Here is a 23,786-nt window from a genome sequence, read left to right on the forward strand (position 1 = left end):
GCAGGCGCAATGAGTTAAAATGCGTGTGCACCATCAAATCGCCAGCCATCTGTTCCCCAGCAGGTCTTCCCGCTCCACCCCACAAGCTTCCCCAAGGGTGCGCTCTGCCTCAGCCGCACTCCTCCCCCACCTTCACTTCAAAGGCCCCTGCTGCTTCACACCATTCACGGCCGCCAGGCCGTGTCTCTCCCTCATCGCCGCTCTCCCCGCTCCGCGCCCCCTGCTGCGGCCGTGTCGCATTTCTCCTCCCCCCTCCCCACAGCAATGCCCTCCGTCTTGTTGTGATAAACTACCCAAACTCTAAAACCCATTCAAGTGAATTGCATTTAACTGGGCAAATACACCTTGGTCGTAGCAGCGGGAAATAGATAGTTTTCACTAAAATAAGTGCCACCAGAGATCTTAGCTGCCCTCTCTCTTCAATTTCCCACAGTGTGCCTCTCCTCTCTTTCTACTTCTCATCCCTCATATATCCCCACTGTTGCCCTTTCAGTCTAATCATCTTGCTTCTGTTTCTCGTTACCTCCTTTCTCCATCTTTTAATTGACACTGCCGCTCGCCCCCGCCCGGTCCTTTCTTGTCTACTTGTTTCCCCTTGCCTCGCCTTTTCTCTCACTCATCAGATACCGCCTTGTGCCCACCATCTCTCTTCTGCTGCCCTCACCCCGTTGTTTTCCCACCCGCCATTTCCCCACAGCAGTCTTCGGGATTCCTCTGCTCTGCCCCCGCTGGTAGATGCTGCCGCTCTCCTGCCTCCGTTTGTCGTGCTGGCGTGAGGGAAGCCCACATAGGCTATCCCGGGCTCGCACGGAGGCAGGCACACACCCACGTGCAGAGGCGGCGCCAGCCGTGCTGCTCCTGCGCCACCGGAAGGACCGTGCAGGCTTGGAAGGGAACATCGAATGGACCTATTCTGAACAATACCCATATTTGTATGAATGAATTAATAATTATTCATGAAGCATGCAACAGCATTGTGTGAAGCATTCCTGGTGTTGTACGTCTCAAAAAAAAAAAATATGTCTTTAATGGAGCCTTAAAGGTTTTTTTCTGTATCCGAATATCTAAGTGCTTTGGGAAGCAGGTTCATGTTTTTTGCTGTCAAATAGGCACAAGAGCATCCTCATAGCCTCTCCATGTGTATTTAGGTATAACTCCTAAGCCCTCGTTGGAAGAGCTTAGAGTTCTGCTAGGAGCGCACTGTTTCTCTCGGATCACTGACATAATATCGAGGGACAGAATATCGACTATCAAAAATATTGTGTAAAAAATATCGACAGACAGAATATCGAGTTTGTATCTACAAACAGGTAAGTACAAAAATATCGAGTATAAAATATTGTTAACTAAAATATAGTTTATAAAAATATCGACTTTATTAAAAACAATGTTGAATTAAATTAATATTAAAAATTAATTACTAAAATATACTTAAAAATACTTAATTAACTTATAATAATTAAATAATTATTAAAAGTTATACAAAAAATGTTTTAATCACATTTGTTAAAACATATGTATATAGTAACATAAAATAATTAAATAGTATCCAATATTATTACCATACAATAGCAGAAGTGTTAAAATTACTATTCCCACTCCAAAGAGTGCAACCGTAGGTAAAGCATTGGATAGCGTAGGGGTTAAAATGACTATTCCCACTCCAGTAGTTGCAACAGTAGGGAAAGCGTTGGATAGTGTAGGGGTAAAAATTACTATTCCCACTCCAGTGGGTACAACTGTAGGGAAAGCGTTGGATAGCGTAGGGGTAAAAATTACTACTCCAACTCCAAGGAGTGCAACAGTAGGGAAAGCGTTGGATAGCGTAGGGGTAAAAATTACTATTCCCACTCCAGTGGGTGCAACAGTAGGGAAAGCGTTGGATAGCGTAGGGGTAATAATTACTATTCTAACTCCAAGGAGTGCAACAGTAGGGAAAGCGTTGGATAGCGTAGGGGTAAAAATTACTATTTCCACTCCAAAGAGTGCAACAGTAGGGAAAGCGTTGGATAGCGTAGGGGTTAAAATTACTATTCCCACTCCAAAGAGTGCAACAGTAGGGAAAGCGTTGGATAGCGTAGGGGTCAAAATTACTATTCCCACTCCAGTGGGTGCAACAGTAGGGAAAGCGTTGGATAGCGTAAGGGTAAAACTTACTATTCCCACTCCAAAGAGTGCAACAGTAGGGAAAGCGTTAGATAGCGTTGAGGTTAAAATTACTATTCCCACTCCAGTGGGTGCAACAGTAGGGAAAGCGTTGGATAGCGTAGGCGTTAAAATTACTATTCCCACTCCAGTGGGTGCAACAGTAGGGAAAGCGTTGGATAGCGTAGAGGTAAAATGTACTATTCCCACTCCAGTGGGTGCAACAGTAGGGAAAGCGTTGGATAGCGTAGGGGTAAAAATTACTATTCCCACTCCAGTGAGTGTAACAGTAGGGAAAGCGTTGGATAGCGTAGGAATGAAAATTAATATTCCCACTCCAGAGAATGCAACATTAGGGAAAGTAAATACTTCATATGTTATTGTGAATAATTTAAATTAATATCTATAAAAAATATTTAAAAGTAATTACCAATTTAATATAATATAATAATTAATCAATTAAAATTACTAATTAACATTAATTATTACAATTAGTTAACTATTAATACAAATTAATTACTAATTAACTATCAATTATTTAATAATTAAAAATTAATTAACAATCAAGTAGAATTAAATACAATTAAATTAATTTAATTATTTAATTATAAATAAATTACTTCCCACCATATTCCCCTATAATATAATAATTAATCAATTAAAATTACTAATTAACATTAATTATTACAATTAGTTAACTATTAATACAAATTAATTACTAATTACCTATTAATGATTTAATAATTAAAAATTAAATAACAATCAATTAGAATTACATTAATTTAATTATTTAATTAATTATAAATAAATTACTTCCCACCCTATTCCCCTATAAACCAACAACCTGCTACAGAAAATAAATTTGTAAAATTAATATAATTATCAATTAATCAATTAATTACAATTAATTACCAATTAAAATATAATTAATTACCAAATATAAATTAATTAACTAATAATTATAAATTAATAACAATAAATACATTTACATATTTAATTAATTATAATTAAATTACTTCCCACCCTATTCCCCTATAAACCCACAACCCGCTACAGAATTAAATTACGCAAAAAACAAAAATACAAAAATCATTAATAAAAATTAATTATAATATAAATACACACTTTTCACACATATTATAACATAAAAAACACTATAAAAAATTTGATATTATTAAGAAATCGATATTTTTAATAATCTATATTATATACTTTGATATTTTAACTTTCTATATTTTTAACATTCAATATTACATTACTTACCTTAAAAATGATATTTTTGATGTCTATATTCTGTCCATATGATATTTTGTCCAATCTATATTTAAAACTCAATATTATGTCCAATCGATATTTTGGACTCAATATTTTGACTGTTCACGTTTCTCTCTCCTTCGTAGATAGAGAGAGCTGAAAATATGCCAGGCCCTCTCAGCGATGGTCACGGTTTTCAACATTATCCTCTGTTTAATGGGAGCTAATGTAGAGGCTTCAAGTTTTACTTAGTATTGTCTTTTGGGGCATGCCGAAATATTGTCTTTTGGGGCATGCCGAAATAAGATAGGCCGCTGCCTTTTGGACTAGTTGGAGTTTATTAAGAAGTCCTCTTAATAGTCCAACTCACACCCTCACCCACCCTCACCCTCACACCCTCACTAATCCTCAACCCCTCATCCTCACACACCCTCACTCACCCTCACACCCTCACCCCCCTCACAACCCTCTCACCCTCACTCAGCCTCACACCCTCACCCTCACACACCTTCACCCTCACACACCCTCACCCTCACACACCCTCACTCATCCCCACCCCCTCATCCTCACACACCCTCACTCACCCCCTACACCTTCACCCCCCCTCACAACCCTCTCACCCTCACTCAGCCTCACACCCTCACCCTTACACACCCTCACCCTCACACACCCTCACCCCCCTCACCCTCGGCACCCTCTCACCATCACCCCCCCTCACACACCCTTACCCTCATCCCCTCACCATCACACACCCTCAGTCACCCTCACACCCTCACCCTCACACCCCCTAACCCTCACCCTCACCCCCTCACACACCCTCACTCACCCTCACACACCCTCACCCACACACACCATCACCCTCACACCCCCTCACTCACCCTCACCCTCACACCCTCACACACCCACTCACCCTCACCCTCACATGCCCTCACCCTCACACCCCTCACCCTCACAACCCTCACCCTCACACCACTTAGTGCTACAACACATATTGTGTTACAATAGGTGTCACATTTGCGAAAGATAAAACTATTGGCATTGTAAATAACAAAGCTATTAATTTCGCTATTTTCAAAACAGGCACATAAATAAAAAATGTGTCCTTTACAATACCAATAGCTCAAACTTTCCTAATGCGAGACCTATTGCATTGCTGTGCTTCTCTCCCCTGCTGCACTCTCCTGCTCTCTAGAGATGTGGCCTAACGACCAGAGCTGCCATCTAAGTCACGTAAATACAAAACATGTTGCATTCCAAATGCTGTAGGTGTCACATTCGCGAAAGTTATAACTATTGGCATTATAAATGACAAAGCTATCAATTTAGCTATTTTAAAAACCAACAAATAAATAAAATATTTGTCATTTACAAGACCAATAGCTCCAACTTTTCTAATGCAAGACCTGTTGCATTTCCAATGCTTGTTCTAAGTTGTATGTTACACACACACATGTCCTTTGGCCATTTGTGTGCGCAACACCAGTGTACATTACCGTTTCAGGGGTGCTACAGGGTGTCCTTTGGACACCCTGGCATCCTTGAAATTGCTTTCTTGTTTGCGATTCGCTAATTGCTAATCGCAAATAAGGAATGGCTTTCCATTCATTCCTATGGGCCTAAGGCCCATAGGAATGAATGGAAAGCCATTCTTTATTTGCGATTAGCAATTAGCGAATCGCAAATAAGGAAGCAGTAGAAATCACATAAAATATTGTGATTTCTACATGCATCCCGTTTTGCGAGTCTTTAATAGTGAATCCTTAAAATTCGCTATTAAGGACTCGCAAAACATGACCATGATGAATCTGGGGGTTACTCTTGTACACAGCGTCATTTCTTCTCAGTACACAAGTAACATTTAGCTCAATTACTTTTTAAATATACTGACCAACTCTCTAATTTGTTCTATGGAAAGTGAACTAATATTTGCTACTGAACAGGGAGAAGGCACCTGTTTCACTAAGCCTTTGATAGGGAATTGTATGGGGCAACATAAGACTGTAAGGGGTCGTATAATATTATTATAAACCAAGATCCTCAAATTTAGGCATGGAGTATTACATTCTCTCTTTTTGGATTACCTGCTGCTTGAGTAAATATATAGCCATATGCACAGTAAGGAGCAGGAAATATTACCAGAAACATTCCTGCAGATGGAACAGAGAATTTAACACTTTCTTCTCAAATTAGTCTCCTCCAACTCAACTCTAATACATGCCCACGTCATTTTTGTGTTATCCTAGTAAGTAATGTTGAAAATGGGTGATGTCGTAGGAATCAAGCATGGTGGTGGGTAAGGTCACTTCAGAAATAAGGTGTCACATCAAAGAACAGCTTAAGGAACCCAACTAGGAGCTCATGTTGCTGGAAAGCATAGCTGGCTCGCCGGTGCCATTTTGCGGGGAGGGGGTGATACCACACACACGTGCAATTCAGTATTTCCACAGAAACATCACACACATGTTGAACTGGCTGCAGGCTAGAACTGTTGGTTGACGTGGTACGAAACCTTTCCTAAGGCTCATGGATTTAAATAATATCACTGACAGAATATCTGAACCAAAAATATTGTGTGGACCGAATAGTCTGTCAAAAATATCTAGGACCAAAATATTGAGAAGGTAAGTGCAAATAGGTGATGTATAGACTTACTATTCATCTATCTACCATGAGGATATATATATATCGTAAAGGTACTTGTATGAGAAGTTATATATAGTAAATTTTCGCTTACTTATAGAAACTTACCTTCACATTATTTTTCCTCAATATTCTTGACACAATATTTAGTCTCACCAGCGGTGGTTCCTCCACAGGAGCTGAGAAGCATCACCCCACTCTCCCCACACTCACACAGCTGCAAACAGAAGGAAAAATAAAATAGTAATAAATGATTTAAATTACCACTTTATTTTTTACTTTCTGCTGAACTGAGTGGGGGACTAGTTTGTCATTGCTGCCGATTGGCAGCAATGAGAAGAGGCCACTTCGATTTGAAATGCGCTTGTAGGTTTGGCAGATTATCTTACTACGGCTAGTCTGACATGCGCAATTCAAACCTCTCCAACCCAGCTGTCATAGACAGCTAGGTTGGAGAGCAGGCACAGGCTCGAGTGCCTTTCGGAACACTGAGGCCGCCTGCTGCAGCCAATTCAGACGCTTCACTACATGAGAGCAGCGTCTGGATCGGATAAGGTAGTTGGCTTTTCGAAGTCACCTCGTGCTCGGAGGAATCTGGAGAGCAGAAGACGTGCTGCAGGTTAAGGTAAGTCAATTGTATTTTTCGTTTCTTAGATGTTTATTTTTTAATGTGTTTTCAAGTAATTCTTTCATGTATGTGTGTTTAAATGTATGTAGTGACACACGGTATTTTTTATGCAACTAACCGTCACTGGGTCCACTAATATTTTTGGTTCGTATATTCTGTATAAACCCTGTTTAAACCAATATTAAGAGAGAGCATACTACCTCTCTCATAAATATTTCTAATCTCAACACCAGGGACTCCTTAGAAGTTTTTAGAAGAATCCTCAGCCACTAGGATCAGCTGGTAGCATGTTTCATCATGGGGTTCCTACCCAAGACTCCTAGTGCATCTAGGTGTGCTATGACACCTGTATTTCAGTGGAGCAGGCTTTTTATTTAGGGATCAAGATCAGCTGCACTTGTCATGCTAGACTTAGGTGTAGCGTCTGATACAGTTGCGCATGGTTTGTTGCTATTACAGCTGTGGTCACAGGGCATTAGGGGAAGGACATTTGAATGGCTTGCTGATTTCTTACACAAGTGCTCTTTCCATGTGAGCCAGAAGCCATACACCACAGATAGCACCCCCTTCAGCAGGGAGTCTACTTTCAGTCCTACCCTGTTTAACCTGTATCTCTTGTCCCTTGGCAGACGTCATTGAACGCCATGGCGTGAGGATCGTGTTGTATGCTGACGACAGCCAGCTGATCATCACTTTGACACAAGATAATGGCAGTGCTGCAGCGAACTTCAAATCCTCTTTGGTAGCCCTTGTGGCATGAATGGATACTAGTTGCCTGAAATTAAGTGCTGACAAGACAGTTGTCCTGTTGATACGGGGACAGCTCTCAATTTGGTCCTCTGCGTGGTGGCCGTGTGAACTGGGCCCCACCCCGATCCCTAAACCAAAAGTCAAAAATCTGGGCATCCTTTTTGATGCACAGGTATCTTTTGAGTGCCAGTACAAGGCCATGGCTGGCACTTGCTTTGGAGTGTTAAAGTTGCTAAGGAATATTCGAGGACTACTACCAGGCTCAGCAAAAAAGACAGTAATGCAAGTGCTTCTGGTGTCCTGGCTCGATTATTGTAATGTTTTCTATCTGAGGGTCTCTAAGGAAAAGTTGGGAATGCATCAGAGAGTACAAAATGCAGCAGCCTGGATGCTATTAAAAATTCCAAAACGGCTTGCCATTAGCCCGTATCTTGCTGAACTACATTGGATCCCCTATAAGCAAAGAAATTATTTTAAAGCACTCTGTTTCCTGCATAGGATACAGAATCAGAGGGGTCCAAGTTATTTGTAACCTCTGATTCAGGTCTATACCCTTCCAAACATCATAGGTCTTGTGAAGTGGCCTTAGCCAGAAGACCTAGAGTGCACAGAATGCATCGGGAGTTCCTTAGGACTTTTGGCAGCCAAACTCTGGAACTCAATGCCATCGGATCTGAGAATCGAAGCGAGTATCCGCAAAAATCTCAAGACCTGGATTTTCAGGCAAAGTAAGTAGAGATGTCTGGTCCCTCAGACGATCCGACTCTATTTCACTCTTGATATGGTGCTTCTTCTGTAGCACGAAGACACTCCTTGGAGTAACTAGGCTCTTTAAAAATCCATTAACATAACATAACATTACCTCAAAGAACCCTGCCACACACTAAAATTGTATTCTGGGGACCTTGGGTAAGGTCAAAATCAGTAGATGTGAATTGAGATTTTTATGGTCTCACACATCTCGGTCTACATGTGTCAGCCATATTGGTATATGCCACTATGGTTCAAATGGCTTTCTTTAGGACCAACAGATTCATACAACAGTGAAATAATCATGCACTCATGTACACATACATACTAATTAGCTGTGCTCTCTTAACAATTTGCTGTAACTTACAAACTTTATTAAATCCACACAGGGACTTGCCTTGTGTATTCATCCATAATGATCAGGGTGGAAGGACATCATTACACATATAATAAGTCTTTACAATGGTAGTCATATCCAGAAATTGCATCGGTAATAACTGGACTATCATGTGACTCCAACGGGAAAGGAAAGCTTTCCTGTGAACTTTTGCATTTATCCTTAGCGGTGCAGTACATGCATATCATGCAATCACACTCTAAATAGTCGGATCTGTTGGCCGACTTTAAGCTTTATTGTACACAGCATCATAGATACTTAAATGTGGGCAGGCCTGTGGTCCCACACATTTTCTTAAAATTGTAAACGTCTCTCTCGAAGACCTCAATTTCAGTTTCAAAAGAGCCCATTCCCCCAAAATATTTACTTTCTCACTACCACGCACCAGCTACTGAACTTTGTTGGTGTCCTCTAAGTTCTGCATGTTAACTGCAACATTCAGCTTTGGGTTTTTAAAACTATTCGACCTACATATGCATTTACCAATTTGGATGAACCATTAACACAAAGTTGAGAGAGACCATAAGAATCTCAATTCACATCAACTGTTTTTAACTTTACGTAAGGTCCCCAGAACATTTTTTCCTGTGTGTCAGTGTTTCTTGAGGCAATTTTACTGATCTTGAGCCCTAAAAAACAACCTGTTCCGCTGCAATACAGGCATTGTAGAATACCCAGATGCGCTAGATGTCTCGATTGGAACCCTTTGATGAAGCATGCCGCAAGTTAATGCTAGTGGGTGAGAGTTCTTCTAAACACTTTTTAGGTGTCCCTGGTGTGGAGATTAGAGTTATTTGGTACATAGATAGTGGACTCTCTCATATTGTTTGGTTTATAAAGATAGAGAGGAGGAGAAAGCCTTAATTTCGTCTCACTATTTTTGTCATATTGTTTTAAACACTGTTTAAATCAGTCCTTAAGTAAATAAAAAACGTAATGGTAAAATATTTTTCTGAATATGTAGGCTGAAAGATATATTTTAAATACAACTTATACTTAAAACAACATATCTTCCTCGACATTCTCACAGAGGTAAGTTATCCTTTTATCGACGCCAAACTGATATGCAGATAGTAATCTTTAATGATATTTTTCATGGGATTTTAGTATCTTTCCATTGTTTTCACAAGCTAAATAGCAAATATGCTGTTTAATGACTAGTGTATCTTTCATCTCAAACTAATTAGAAATAGGATTTGGATTCGACTGACACATTATGCCAATCTGTGTCGTGAATACTATTTTGAAATGTATTTGCATTGTAAAGAAAATCTTCAAAACAATATCTGGCCAGGGAAATCAGAGCTTGCCCAAAGGATATGTACATGCCACTACCATGTAACAATGTTGGCGGATGCACATTTTAACAGTTAAAACACATTTACATCTACTGTTTGGTTTGATCCTGGTACCTTAGCTCCTCCAGTGGCAGCCTCTTCTGAACAGAGAAACTTACTAGATCCCAGTTCACTTCTTACTTTACCATCCTTTACCTGTGAATCCCCGACAACTTTGGGTATCAATTATTTTTTGATTACAAAGCATTTTATTTTATAAAGAAGCTACAAAGAAGAAGAGGTACATAATACAATAAATGTGATACAATTGAGACCAGATAAAAAAGCAATCAGAGGCTAAACTTTAAGTATAAGCATAGCAAATGCAGTCCTAAATAAAAGTAGCCTGCTATAAACAGAGAAATGAATTAGGTAAGGGAAAATGAGTGTCTTATATCGAATCAATAAGCAAATGTATCACTATCAGCTGGTATAATCGGGGTAAGGGAGGGATAGAAAAAAAGAAAGAAGAAAGAAAGAGAGAATAAAAGAAAAGATGGAAAGGGAAAGAAGACAGGAAAGGAAAAGAAGAGGAAGGGAAAGAAGGATTTCCAACGGACTAACCCGACACACAACACACAAGACGCCATTCAATCAGATAAATCAAAAGGATATTGAGCAACCAACCCTTTTGATGACAAATCCATATAGTCATCCAATGCTTTCCAAACCCCACTAGAAATAGATGGAGAAAGGTGAGCATGATCCACCGAAGTGTGAGCACTACGTAAAAAGGAGACCCAAGCCCACCAAGTATGAAAGGAAACAGAGGAAAAGGATTTCCACTCCATAAGGATGACTTTCACCGCAACAGTCAAAAGGAGATCCATCAACTGTAATTCCATGGGATCCAAGGGGAGAGGAACAGGGGCAGCCAATGGACCTAATAGAATTAATGGAAACGAGAGTTGGAACTCAATATCAAAGATGAGAGTGAGATGTTTATGAATGAGATCCCAAAAAGGCTGGAGAAGGGAACATTCAAAAAACATATGCTGAAAATCGCCCGTCAATAAGCCACAGCTCCAGCATAAATTATCATCTTTAAGATTGAGCGAATGTAAACGAACAGGCGTCCAATGAAGGAGGTTGACGGAGAAAAATTTAGATTGCATTAATGATGGGGCGATTTTATTGCGAAGAGAAAGTTTACCAATCAGCTGCCAAGTGTCTGAAGAAATATGATCCGTAACTCCTTGATCAAAATGATGTAGCCATTTTTGTTGAGCAACCGTATGCGTGGGTAATGAAACAGATGATAGAAATGTAAAAATTTTGGAGGCTACGTGACCAGATTTAGTCCAAATGTGAAAGAGAGAAATGGTAGGAGAGGTAGGATGAAGACGTACCTTAGCAAGTGCCACTTTAATTTTAAGAAAAGTATAAAAATCTAAGTTAGTTAAAGAATGATGTTGAGCCAAGGTGGAAAAGGGTAATGGCTCATTATTAGAACCATAAAGATGTTTAACAAGCGAAATCCCCTTAGCCGCCCAATAGGACATGAGAGTGGGAGTAATATTAAGTTTAATTTTAGAATTCCGCCAAATAGACGACCACCTAGATTTATGGAGTGGAATCACCACTTTCTTGTCAACTTTCCGGACTGCAGCAATAGTATCAAGAATTATAGAGCGAGAGAACAGGATGTGCAAGGTAGATGCAGTGCAAAAGGAGGCAGTCGGCAATGGAGACGCTAATTCCTGTTCTATTAACAGCCAAGAGGGAACATGAATAGGGGGAGAAGAGAACCATAGAGCACCTTGAGATGCCAAAAAGGCCGTTTGGTACTTTTCCCAATCAGGAAGATTGCAACCTCCCATTTCATAAGGTTTCCGCAAGAATTTGTAAGCAATTCTAGCCCGTTTGTCATTCCCCAAAGTTTAGAGGTCAGAACATCAAGTTCATGAAAGAAGGAATCTGATAACTTAACCGGAAGCATGGAAGATACAAAATTAATAATGGGTGTTATCATCATTTTAAGAGTCTGGAGGCGACCCCACCAGGAAATATGTTTCGGAGACCATGTGTCCAAAAGACGCCGCACTTTAAGAATAGTCTGGGATTCATTATAGGCAGTAGTGGCATATAAGGTAGAACAAAAGTAGATACCTAAGTATTTTAAATGTGTAGGCTGCCATTTAAAACCAGCAGCGCCCATATGTGAAGGGAAACAATAGGCATTCAAAGGGAACATTTCAGTCTTATCCTTATTTAAGGTGTAACCTGAAACCTTTGAAAAAAGGGAAATGGTATCTGAAATAGCAGGAATTGCCAAGGCAATATTATCTGAGAAAATAAGAACATCATCTGCGTACGCAGCAGTTTTAATACAATGAGGCCCAAAAGAAAAACCTTTAATGTCTGGGTGCAACTCAATCAATCTGAGGAGAGGATCAATGGATAATAAAAACAAAAGCGGAGATAAAGGACAACCTTGTCTAGTGCCCTGACGAAGATTAAAAAAGGACGACGTAGCACCGTTAACTCTAATATTAGCTCTAGGTTGAGAATATAGGGACATTACCATATTAATGAAGGAGTCACCAAGATTATGTGCATACAAGACAGCACGAAGAAAAGGCCAAGAGATCTTGTCAAAGGCCTTTTCAGCGTCAAGGGCCAAGGCCGCGGCAGAGAGTTGAGACCGTTTAGCTGATCCCAGAATATGACAAAAAGTGCGTATATTATCGCGCGCAAGACGACCCTTTACAAAACCGGTTTGAGAGGGATGGACAAGTTTAGGAATAAAGGATTCTAATCTCTTGGCCAGGATTTTGGCAAAAATCTTAGCCTCCATGTTGAAAAGAGAAATAGGACCGAAGTTTTTGGGGTCCGAATCATCTTTTCCCTCTTTTGGAATCACTACAATAGTAGCATCAGCCGTAGTACCAGAAACAGACCCATCTTTAATAAAAGTATCAAAGACAGATTGCAATTTGGGAACAAGCGCAGAGAGAAAAGTTTTATAAAACAAAATAGGGTAGCCATCAGGGCCCGGGGCTTTGCCAGAACGAGTAGCTTTAATTGCGGTAATAATTTCCTCAGGGGAAATCGGGCCATTTAGAAGAGTGCGATCATCCTCGGAAACCGTCTGCACCGGAACAGATTTTAAAAAGTCCTGATATTGCTCAAAAGAAGTTTGATTAGAAGGGGTATATAAGTTATTATAGAAATCACGAAAAACTTCGAGAATTTCTCCAGTCTGAAATTTTTAAGAGCCAGAGTGATCCATAATAGAAGCAATTTGAAAGGACTTAAATGAGAAATCTTGAAATTTTAATGTAGCTGCGAGAATCTTCCCAGCTCGATTCTTTAACAATAACCTCTTGGTAACTATGGTATTATATTTGTATTTTAATTGTTTTATTAACTGTAGACAGGATTTATCCTTAGATTGTCTAAAGGTAGATTCCAGATGTTTAATTTCAGTTGATAAATCTGTAAGCTCTTTTTTAATAGCAGAATTCATTTTGGACATACATTTAATAATCTGGCCACGGAAAGTGCATTTAAACGAATCCCAGAGGACAATTGGGGAAGAAACTGAACCTTCATTCTCAAGGAAAAAGGTTTCTATTGCACTAGAGAATTCATTAATGTGAGCAGTATCATGCAAAACTTCTGTATTTAATCTCCAGGAGCGAGCACGTGATTTAGGAGCAAAGGACAACAATGTAAAAGTAACCGCAGCATGATCAGAAATCAGAATAGGATGAATAAGCGGAGAGGAGGAGGACGAAACAAGAGAAGAGTGAACAAGTAGGTAGTCAATACGAGAAAAGAAAGAATGAGGTGAAGAAAAGAAAGAAAAGTCACTACTAGTGGGGTTGTGAAGACTCTATATATCTTGAAGATGAGTGAGGGAACACATGTTAAGCATTTGTTTATGGGATTTTGGAGGACGAAATTGAAAAGCTGAATTCCTATCCAAAATGGGATCCATTGGTAAATTAAAATCACCGCCAACAATAAGATTCCCAGAATGCGGGGTATCATTTAATTTTTTGGCAACCGATTTCAAAAAAAGGCCGGATCATCATTGTTAGGGGCATAGATATTCATCACATAAAGATCGTTATTTCCATCAGACAATTTAGTTAACAACCAACGACCTTCAGAATCGTGATCAGAAGAAAGTATAGATAAACCTGAATTCTTCGAAATTAATGTAATGACCCCATTTCGTTTGCCAGAAGCATCAGAACAGCAAACATCAGAAACCCATTCTTTCCTCAGAAATAACGCTTCTCTGGTAGAGACCTTTGTCTCTTGAAAAAGGATCAGGTCTGAAGAAAGAGATTTACAATAATCTAAGATTTTTGACCTCTTCACCGGATGATTTAAACCTTTAACATTAAGGGATAATACATTCAAACCCGGCATGGAAATACATAAAAAAAGAGAAAAGACACCATAGATGAAAAATAGACAGCCAACCGCACAGATACAAGCAACCAAACACCAATCATAAAGAACGAAGAGGGAGAATCCATGTGGGAAATCCGAAAGAAGAAAAAAGACAGAAAAGAAGAAAAGAGAAGAGAGAGAAGAAGCAGCAGGGGAGGCCTGAAAAAGACCAAATTCATACTAGGGAGAACGTGGAAAGGCGAGAAAGGGAGCCGTACAAGGAGGAAAAATGATTGATATCAACAGCCCCAATATATTACCTAGCTGATGACATTGAAGTAGGAAATAGGAACAATCAAAATATGAACTAATATCAGTATAGTAGTATAAAAAAGAACAATCCAACATGCAAATCTGTAAAGTCACACTTAGTTATTAAACTAATATCAAGTGTCATACAAATGATAGGTATTAAAACTAGTCAATCTGATCATCAAAAAAACAGTATGTTAGAGTAAGAAAGAAATCACAATTTCATGAAGATGAATATGTAAAGCCTAAAAAACACTCAATTAATTAACAATCCTTAATTGTATAGAACGTACTATATGTAATTGAAATTGAAAATGCACGAACATATCAAAATTATAATAATAGAAAGGAAGAGGAGATGAGAATAGAAAACGTAAAAGAAAGAGAACAGGTGATACAAATTAGAGAAAGGCAATTGTTATAAATAGGTAAGCATCAAACAATGAAACTGTCCTGAGATAAATATAGAAATAAAATATATAACCATTAGAACTGAACACAAGATAATGAAACGTAAATAGTGAGCGACTAAGAAGCAATCGATATATACAAAGTAGGAAAGAGTACAAAGAACAAAAATGGTATAGACACAATAGATTAAACAACATGACTCCGAAAGAAGTAGAGAATACAGAAAGAAGATATACTAAGGAAAGTAGTAAAATAGAACACAGAGATATAAAATAGAAAAGTAAACACCAACAATAGTAAGAAATAAAAGCACTACATAAATCTAAAAGGATAAACTAAATAGAAGCGGAACAAAGAGAACACAGTGCAGACATGAAGCAGAACGGAAAAACTCCAGTATCGGAGTTACAAACAGATATTACCAAGAAACGAGCAGCAAAGGAGATAGATATAAGAGACAAGTAAGTCAATAAACCTGAAAAAAAGAGAGAGAGAAGAGAAAATATAGGTATACAGAAAAGCCACCACAAAGGAGACATAAGAAGACATTTCAAGTGCCCGAAGCACCAGGATACTGCGAAGTCGCCCTTTGAATCTCCATCTGTATCTCCATCTGGTTGTCCAGGAAGGAAGCTAAATCAGCCGGCTCATCGAAAATTCTGGAACGTCCCTTGTAAGTAATGCAGAATTTCGATGGACCAGAAACGGAAAGCCATTTTTAGCCTTCCGCATATGAGCAAGAATTTGCTCTGTATGTTGAAGACGCAGTGGCTTAAAAATTATTGCTCTTGGCTGGGTTGCAGATTTAGAACGAAAAGTGGGAACACGATGTGCTCTTTCTATTTCAAAATCTCTTTGGAATAAGATTTGTAGAGTGTCAGGAATCCAATGATATAAGAAATCAATCATAGACGAAGATGATTTCTCTGCATCCTCGGGCAGACCAAAAATGCGCAGATTAGATCTACGATTACGGTCCTCCTGCTCAGTGAGATCTTTTCGCAATGCCGCCATTGAACTTTCTAAGTGGGTGAGGGACCTGGATTGTTTCTGCATATTATCCTCTGCGCCACTGATACGTGACTCCGTGGCCGAAACACGAATAGAAAGGGCTTTGAAATCATTCCTAATAGCGGACACCTCCACTTGCAATAAATCCGTGTTAGTCTTTGTTGACTGCGCAATATCATGCACTTCATTAAGGCGCGTTAATATTGTGTCAAGAATAGAGTTGGTGTCTGACTGAGCGGACTCAGGCGTAGGAGACAATGGCTTAAGTCTTTTAAGAGAGGTGCTAGCATCTTTTGAGTCTTTATTAATTGAGGAACGGCCCATAGTTGCAGCCATGAAGTAACAGTCACCGCGAAAAATACACAGCCACTTGAGGAAGAGGAGAGGACAGAAACTGCGTAGTCCACACCAAAAATAAAGAAATAAAGCACACTGAACGCAGGGAATGCCAAATTAATAACAGCGGCGGACTTATATGGAATGTGGGCACAATATTGTAAAGCAAAGCCTCATATTAATCAAGAGGCCAAAGCAAAGACACCGTAAGAAAAAAGCAGCGCCAGCATCAGAGATCTGCACTGAGGTAATCAGAGCGTGGGCAACATAATATCCAGCCAAGCAGCACAAAAAGAAGAAAAAAGAAAAATGTTACCAACTGTAGGCACTGTAGGTCAATTGACATGGATATCCTGCATAGCCGGCAAGAATGTAGCCAGTGCGGCGCTTCTGAAGAGAAATGCCGGTCTCCGTCACAAGCGGGAAAATGGCGGCCGCCCGTGAGGAAACCGAGCGTCACAGCAACTTGACGGGAAAAACATTCAGCTGTCGTCGGAATTTGCCGAAAATGCAGTCAAACGTCTCCCTGCATATTCCGCCGTATAGAAGAGCTGTACCGTTGAAGAGGGGCAGTCAGAAAGCTGGTGATATACTCCAACGGACCTCAATCGTCCTGGAGCTCAAGCGCGACACGCCATCATGCAGCGGCGCGCAAGCCATGCCCCCTTTGGGTATCAATTATTAAGTCATGTGGTGGCCATTCGAAACTGCCAGCCGAGTCCCTTACCTGCTGGCTGATTATCCTGTTCACTCACTGAGCTTCAGAACTCCAGTGGGGAGCAAGCAGGAGCAGATCATGATTTGGATAAAGTTGTTGTAAATGAACACAAGGACGGAACTAATTTTGGCCACCTAGATATATTTTGGGATCAGTTGCCCTTCAAATAGAGATTCTTTGAGCTAAAGGTGGATATTTTTGCTTTCTCCGTTTCCAATGAATATTGTCAAAAACAGAGTAACTCTGTAGCTCTTCCATACATACAAGATTACTAAGTTTATCTGAGGAACCTGGCGACTCTTGAGCAATTTACCTCCCACTGCCTTCTATTTAACGGGAGTAGGGATAGTGTTAGACCTGGCTTCCTGGGCACCAGGGCACTCCGGGGTAACCGCGCTCCAATCGCATCAACTGGAGTGTTCCCTCACTGGTGTCCTGGGGCCTCAGTACTAAGGGACCCAAAACTGGATAACCAAGTACTCCTCTCCAGCACTTGACTCTCTCAGGGTAGCGAGACAGAGGAGTCCAAGGCTTACTCAAGGAGGTGAGGTGGGGTTAGACATTCAGAATACAGTGTAAACCGTACTATCAACTGATAAACTCAATGTCCAGTCAGTGTTTTACTTTTTATGAAAGAAAAGTACTTTAATACACATAAGATAATTATACTACACATAAAGCTAGTATAAACAGTGAAAACCAGAAGTCTCTACAACCCTCTGGGACAGAGTTCTGACACCAAACAGTATTATAGCGCCTAGACTCAAAGCACTATAAAAAAAACAGTTAACATGAAAACACACAGTAAGCATTGCATATTACAGATCATGTTACACAGGGCTGACTGATGTGTGTTTGAGAGCCCGTGGGTGTACAGGGGAAGAATGGGGATTTGAGCCAGTGTGAGGAATGCAAGCTGTTCTGCTGGACATCCCAGCTCCCCCGTGCCCCTCCCTATTTCAGTGGAAAGGCCCGGTGGGCTGGGGTAGACACTCTGCTCTTATCTGGGTTTAGCTGCACTAACTTGCTAATCGCAAATAAGGAATAACTCCCCATTCATTCATTCCTATGGGCCTAAAGGCCTATAGGAATGAATGGGGAGTTATTCCTTATTAAAGTACTTTTCTTTTATAAAAAGTAAAGCACTGACTGGACATTGAGTTTATCAGCTGGTGGTACGGTTTACACTGTATTCTGAATGTCTAACCCCACCTCACCTCCTTGAGTAAGCCTTGGACTGCTCTGTCGCGCTACCCTGAGAGAGTCAAGTGCTGGAGAGGAGTACTTGGTTATCCAGTTTTGGGTCCCTTAGTACTGAGGCCCCAGGACACCAGTGAGGTAACACTCCAGTTGATGCGATTGGAGCGCAGTTACCCCTGAGTGCCCTGGTGCCCAGGAAGCCGGGTCTAACATTGGTGGCAAGCGGTAAGGGATCACTAGACTTCAGGCTCAGTGGACACTGAGGCCAGTTGATAATTCCAGCAGATATCCATAAGCTATATGTAAAATGGCAGATAACATCGGAGAGGAATTGGAACTGCAGAACTTGACTGTGGAGCAATTAAAGCAAAAGTGTGCTGAAAGGGGGTGGAAGGTCCCAAGGTCTAAGGACAGGGAGCACTTGATTAGCCACATGACAAAATGCTATGAGCAAGAGGTCACTGTTGTGCAAGAGTTGGAGAGCACTGTTACCACAAGCCTGCCAAGTCAGTCAGTGCAGGCTTCTCCTGTACCAGCCCCAAGGCATTCCCCAAGGCTTTCCCCTATGCTTTCCCCTAGGTATTCCCCTAGACCTGCCCCTAGACTTTCACCTCCCCCATCTCCAGGGCTACCTTTTCCCCTGTCCCAGAATTCGCCTCCTTAGGAGGGACTGAGCTAGCAGAGACCCTTAAACTTCAGCTGAAACTCCAAGAAGCTAAGGATTTAGCAGAGGAGAAAGCAAGGGAGTTTGAAAGGGAGAAGCTAAGGGTGGCCTGCCAGGCAGAAGTGGAGCAGCAAAGGGTCAGACAGGAAGAGTGGGCTTGGAAGGAGAAGGAGAGGGAAAGGAAGAGGCTGGAGAAAGAAAGGGAGAGACAGGAGAAAGAGAAGGAGAGGGAAAGGGAGATCCTGGAGAAAGAAAGGGAGAGACAGGAGAAAGAGAAGGATAGGGAATTGGAGAAAGAGCAGATAGCCCTAGAGAAAGAGAAGCTCAAGTTAGCAGCTGATAGAGGGCTTAGCTCTGTGGATATTGCATCCACTTCAAAGTCCCGGGGAAAGGAAAATACCACCAAGGTAAAAAAAGAATTAATACACATGTATGTCCCTGGCACTAATATTCTCAGTTGGATATGTGCCTTTCATCTAGCATGTAAGGCTCAAAGTCTTAATGGTCAGTCCAAAGCAGCGACTTTACTGAGTCGCCTCCCTCGGGAAGGGACTGAAGTGATTGAAAGGATGCCTGAGAAAGATAGTCTGACATATGAGTGCATGAAGGATGCTCTGATTAGGCGGTTTGGGTTGAAACCAGCCCAGTACTTGCAGAGGTTCCGTGAGAACAAGAAGGCAGAGGGGGTTCCTTTTGAGAATTGGGCCCATGACATAGTGAGAAACTGGAATGAATGGGTGAGAGGGATAGAAGCAAATGATTACCAGTCCCTAAATCAGGTGATGATTGCAGAACATCTCCTGGAGGAGTGCTCTGTTCCACTCAGACAGTATTTGTCTGACCTTCCTGAGAGGGATCCTGAGAAACTTGCAGTGATGGCAGATAAGTGGCTTGCCAACAGAGTGAACAGGGGGCAGGGGCAACCCCTTTCCAAGCCCAAGGGGGAGAAGAACTCCCAGCAGGCTGGCACTAAACCAGAGGCGGAGGGCCAGAATGGTCCCCAAGGCTCTCAGTCAGGACAAGAGTCTAAGGGGAATGGGGCCTCTAGTCAGTACCAGGAGGGTAAAGGAGGTAAGGGTCCTTTCACTCCAGCGGTGGTTACATGCTATAAGTGCCACCGAGAGGGACACTTAAAGCCAGACTGCCCAGTGAAGGATGTGGTGCCAGTGGCACCCGTGATAGCAAGTGTGCTTTCAGTGGGGGCAGACATGAAGTGAATTTAACTTAGTCACCAGGGACATCTGGGAACTTGACCCAGAAGCCCTTAAGCATATTCACCTAATTCAACGGGGTATATGAGTGTGGCAAGTATCAATGAAAGGAAGGATCCTGCCATGAGGGATACTGGTGCCCACAGGACTATGGTTGAACGCAAATATCTCACACCTGAAGAGATCATTCCTGCTTTCAAGGGGTATGGACTTGTAGCTAATGGTGATGACATGGAGTACCCTCTTGCTAGAGTACAGGTAGGGGTGAATGGCAAGAAGGCCATGGTCAATGTCGGGCTGCGAGAGAAGCAGGGTGCTGGGTGCTTTCTGGGGAATGATCTTGTTGAACCTGGGCTAGTACCAGGCCCTGAGGCCTATATGGCCTGGATTTCATCAGCTGTGCTCACTAGGGCACAGACTGAAAAAGTGCTTCCTAGTGAAGTGGGGACCACTCTAGTGGAAGATGCACTAGAGGGGAACTGGCCAGAGCAAGAACTAAGGGCAGATTCTGAGAAGGCACCTGTCCTGGTTTCTGTACCTTCTGCTCCGGTTGGAGAGGAGGGTGAGCATCCAGAGGCGGATAAGGTGTTGGAGTCTGGGTCCCTGCCAGAGCTGCAGGAGCTGCTTGTGGCAGGAGGACCGTCCCATGAGGAGTTTTGTAAGGCACAGGTTGAGTGTCTTACACTTGTTGGCTTGTGGACAACTGCTCAGGAGCAGGTCTCCACTGGAGTAGTCGGAAAGCACAAGGTGGCTTGGGAAGACAGACTCTTTTACAGTGAGCCTGCTGACCCAGAGCCAGGAGCCAGCAAAAGGTTGGTGGTTCCTCAGTTGCACTGGAATTTCCTGCTGCAGCTAGCCCATGATGTACCCCTAGCTGGTCACTCGGGCATCAAAAAGACAAAGGGCGAGGGGCGTGGCTACGAGGCCGACAATGGCGGACGCAGCTTCCTAGAGCTCCCGCCAGCCCGTCATTAATTTGTTCATTTATCCTGACCCCCGGACCTAACATTAACCACACAGCGACTTCTGTGGCAGCGGTGGACGGTGCTACTTTTGGGGTTCCTGGTCCCAGGCCGGTGAGATTGGCGACGGCGGCGCCCCCTGGGCCTACCTGCAGCGTGGAGAGCCGCGGCCTTGATTTTGGGCAGACCCCGGCCGGAGGTTCTGAGCGTCGGCCGGCTGGCTCGCCGGCAGGCCCCGTGTTCCAGTGGATGGTTGGCGGACGGCGGCCAGAGAGAGAGTAGCGGCGCTTCCTACCGCCAGGGAGAGCACCAACGCTGTGGGGAGCTGTGGAGAGTCGGTGCCGGTGGCGGGCTCCGCGGACCGGGGAATCAGTCGGGACCCCCCTGAGCAGCCGGACGCCATTGCTGCATCGGGGCTGGGAGCGGACCATCGACACAAGGTGGGGCGTGCTCTGCCAGTCAGCCTGAGTGTGTGGGCCCCCACGGTGCAGCCCCCTGGCGCGTAGAGACCTGAGTCCCGGGGAGCGGTGTGGTGCCCGCGCCATCTTGAGGAGTGCTCCGTTGCTGGCTGTGCTGGCGAGGCGGATGGCGGAGCCCCGGGGCCTGCTTCGCCCTTTCTGTGCTGGGACCTGACTGGGGCCAGGGTGGCCCAGAGAAATAGCGTTGCCTGGTCACCTCGCCCTTGGGTGCCCTGCTGTGCCCGTCTCGACCAACAGATATATGGGCGAGTGACCGGAGCTGCGGAGACGGCGGTGGCTGGTGTGGGGCCTATAAGCCGGGGCTTGGAGTTTTGCGATCCCTTGAAGGTGAGGGGACGGACCTGGTGCTGCAATCCTTGGAGGGGCGGGGGCGCCCTGCCTGAGGCCCTGGGTGCTTTGCTGTGGCCCCGGCCCGAGTGACGACTGTGGTATTTGCTCGCTGGGTGCCTGGACATTGGAGGTGTTCTGTATTGGCGGTCCGGTGCGGCGAGGCGCCCTGCGGGCCCCCCGGCCTTGGCTTCGGTGGGTCTAGGCCATCCTGGTGGACATTGGATTTGAATTGCGGTGAGTGGAGGGTCTGCCACGGGCACGGAGCAACCCATCTAAATCATCCTGACCATGACCAGAGGCGGGGGTGGCAGTGGCTCCGCCAAACAAGGGCCGATTGACAAATTTACTGGACCCAGCGGGGGGCCCGGGGCCTCCGGGGGTGGCCAGAGCACGGGACCCGACAACGCGGCTCTGATGGCAGCCATCACGCAATCGAGGGACATGTTAGACGCTAAAATCGGTGCGGTGGGAGCTGATGTCACGTTACTACGACAAGATCGCCGCAACGCAGTCGCTCGCATCACGGAGGCCGAGACCAGGATCACGGGATGGAGGGCGATGTGGAGGGCGATGTGAGCACCCTGAAACAGAAAGTGGAGGAGATGGACAGGATTCAAAAAGGGCTGGCGCTCCGCGTTGAGGATGCAGAAGGGCGAGCGCGCAGGAATAACCTACGCTTCGTGGGTTTTCCGGAGGACTGCGAGAAGGAGCCCATGGATGAATTCCTGACACGGTGGCTGGAGAGCTGGCTTCCCCCGGACGTCTTGTCACGCTGCTTTGTAGTGGAGCGGGCACAGAGAGCCCTGACACAGAAACCGCCGGTGGGAGAGCGGCCTCGCCAGTAATAGCCAAAATACTGAATTTCCACGATAGGGACACAATACTACGGGAAGCGAGGGCCAAGGAGACTCTGCTGTTCGATAATCACAAGATTATGATCTCCCAGACTATACCAAACAGGTACAGCAGCAGCGTCATTCCTTCCTGGCGGCGAAGGCTAAACTGCGTGGTCTGAAGATCCAATATTCATTGCTGTATCCGGCCCGTCTTCGAGTTGTCTTTTAGTCCAAGACCCACTTTTTTGTTACCCCGGAGGCAGTGTTCAGGTGGACGGATGAGACGGTCAGGCTCCGACCGAACGCCCAGCCGGGCCTGGGCTCTGGACCGTCGCAGGAGAGGGGTGACTCTGCCGTCAGGGGTAAACGACACAGGAAATCTCGGTCACGAAGACGCTCCCTGTCTCGCAGTGGCCTACCGGATGGGATGCAGCCCGACACCGATCAATCGGGAAAAGAGAACTGAGCACCATGGGAGTTCAGCCCTCCTTACTTAGTGCTTATTCATTGATGGACTCCACAGAAGGCCCTATGTGACTGCTCCATCGGCCGAGCGGATAGCACCTGGTGCGGTGTGACCTGGACCTTGGTCTGGATCAAGGGGAGCAATGCTGGTGGTGTCTGACTGCCTCGTGCTTCTTGAGTTCAGAAAACTGTGGTACAATGGGGTTCGGGGTACTGACCTATAGGGCGGCCTAGTCCTCCCACGGTAGGGGGTAGCCCTGAGGGAGGGTCCTGTTAGTTGGTGGGGGTAGTTGGGATCCATTGGTATGGTTGGCTTTGGGCGCTCTGTTTTGGGCCCGAAGCTCCCCATGCCGCTACAGGTACTTCAGTGTTTCATGAGGAATAGGGATGGGGTGTGGGGAATGGGTGTTGGGCAGTTGGGGGAGCAGTGTTGGAGGGAAGGGACGGGGGGTGGGGGGTGTTTTGAGAGGGGTGCACGTGATCTCTACTGCATTGACATATGGTGTTGGGTGCCTGGGCTGGGTCCTGGGGTCCTCAGAGACTTTTCCATCGGGACAATGGCTGATACTTCAAGGCAGGAACTCGCTGGAGACTCTATGCGTA

The 23,786-nt window shown here is 43.8% G+C and overlaps 1 protein-coding gene across 1 annotated transcript in view; it reads left to right on the forward strand.

The window, feature by feature from the left end:
- Positions 1–23,786, forward strand: part of LOC147729357 (astacin-like metalloendopeptidase) — a 531,217-nt gene that overhangs the window by 60,088 nt on the left and 447,343 nt on the right. The window lies entirely within an intron of this gene.

Source organism: Lissotriton vulgaris, chromosome 2_2 (assembly GCF_964263255.1).
Source record: "Lissotriton vulgaris chromosome 2_2, aLisVul1.2, whole genome shotgun sequence".
Taxonomy (NCBI): Eukaryota; Metazoa; Chordata; class Amphibia; order Caudata; family Salamandridae; genus Lissotriton; species Lissotriton vulgaris.